Raw genomic sequence first — 1,952 nt, forward strand, 5'->3', positions numbered from 1 at the left:
GGCTGTGTCCAGCCCGTGAGACTCATTTGAGAGACTGTACTACAATGACTGGAAAAGAGACACTTCCTTCACTGAGTGATTAAGAAGACTGGATCTCTGCATGGTCATTTTGTCACCAAGAGGAAAGATCTGCCTGAATTGCATCAGTCCAGAGGACATCCAAGCTGAGAGATGGACAGTCTGAGTCTGGATGATGATATCAAGTCCCTGAACTCAGCACTACATAAGGTAGTTCTCGGGAGCCATCAGTGAGTCAGGAAATTCCCATTTTTTGTTAAGCTAGTTTGAAGTGGCTTTCTGTTTCATATAACCAAAAAGCATTACAGAGAAGCGGCTGCAGCTCTGAGTGGAGGAGGCAGGAAGCCAAGCATTGGCAGGAACCAGGAGGGCACCATGCCCGGTATCACCACCATCGAGGCAGTGAAGTACAACATGCAGGTTCTGCAGCAGCAAGCCAATGATGCAAAGGAGAGGGCCGAACACCTACAGCGGGAAGTGGAGGGGGAAAGGCGGGCCCAGGAGCAGGCTGAGGCTGAGGTGGCCTCCTGGAACCAGAGAATCCAGCTGGTTGAAGAAGAGCTGGACCATGCCCTGCAAAAGCTGGAGGAAGCCGAGAAAGCTGCTGATGAGAGTAAGAGAAGTATAAAGATTACTGAAAACTGCGCCTTAAGAGATGAAGAAAAGATGGAACTCCAGGAAATCCAATTCAAGCAAGCTGAGCACACTGCAGAAGAAGCAGATGAGAAGTACGAAGGGGTGGTTCAGAAGTTGGTGATTACTGAGGGGGACCTGGAATGCACAGAGGACCGAGCTGAGCTGGCAGACTCCATTGCGAGGAGGTGGATGAGCAGATAAGACTGATGGACCAGAACCTAAAGTGTCTGAGTGCTGCAGAAGAAAAGTACTCTCAAAAGGGAGACAAATATGCAGAAGAGATACAGATTCTTACTGATAAACTCAAGCAGGCAGAGACCTATGCCGAGTTTGCTGAGAGATTGGTAGCCAAGCTAGAGAAGATAATTGATGATTTGGAAGATAAGATGAAATGCACCAAAAAGGAGCATCTCTGCACACAAAGGATGCCAGACCAGCTCCTGCCTGACCTGAATGGTATGTAGAGCACCCCAGTCCCACCCTGCTCTTCCCCCGACACCAGCTCCAGCCTGAGGCCAGCCTGCCCAAAGCTGGCCTTGAAACTGATGGCTGATCTTTAACTGAAAGGCTGCTTTCTCCTTTTGCCATTTTTCCCACCCCAACCCCTGTGTCTTTTTCACTAGTGTCTGCCTCTCCCCAGAGATTGCAGTCAGGCTTGAGGCTGAGCTCCTTTGGGAATAATATTTAAGGGAATGTGAGCACAATGTGAAGTGTCCTTAAAAGTATGTTGCAATGGGGCCGCCTGGGTGGCTCAGTCAGTTAAGTGTCCAACTCTTGATTTCGGCTCAGGTCATGATCTCAGGGTCATGATCTCAGGGTCACGATCTCAGGATAGTGAGATCAAGCCCCATGAGTCCCACGATGGACTCGTGATCTGTGGGGAGTCTGCTTGAGATTCTCTCTTTCTCTCTGCCCCTCCCTCCGGCATTCTCTCTCACTCTCTCTCAAATAAATAAATACATCTTTTCTTTAAAAAGTATGTTGTGATGTACACACTTTATAATTACCTTTTTCATTGCTGTTGATGTAGTGACCATTTGTAAAACATTCTAAATAATTCCGCAGTTCTGAAGGAGCAGTCTAACCCCTTCCTCACATTTGGAAAGTCATTTTTCAGCTTACTGCATACTGCCCTCTCCACAGAAGAGGGAAAGCAAAAGGGGCCTGCCTTACTGAGAGCCAGAGCCCAGAAGGAGACCCATTCTGGGAAACATCACTGCTCTGTTCAATGTACCAGCCAAATTAGAAAGGTGATTCCAGAAGGAGTTAGCCAAAAAAGAGTATGGTTCAGGTTTTCA

The 1,952-nt window shown here is 48.0% G+C and overlaps 1 pseudogene; it reads left to right on the plus strand.

Moving 5' to 3' along the window:
- Positions 1 to 393: 393 nt before the first annotated feature.
- LOC112833245 (uncharacterized) lies at positions 394 to 1,118 on the plus strand (annotated as a pseudogene).
- Positions 1,119 to 1,952: the final 834 nt, after the last annotated feature.

Source organism: Callorhinus ursinus, unplaced genomic scaffold, assembly GCF_003265705.2.
Source record: "Callorhinus ursinus isolate GAN/ISIS: 27379988/994484 unplaced genomic scaffold, GSC_fseal_2.0 scaffold25, whole genome shotgun sequence".
In the NCBI taxonomy this organism is placed as follows: Eukaryota; Metazoa; Chordata; class Mammalia; order Carnivora; family Otariidae; genus Callorhinus; species Callorhinus ursinus.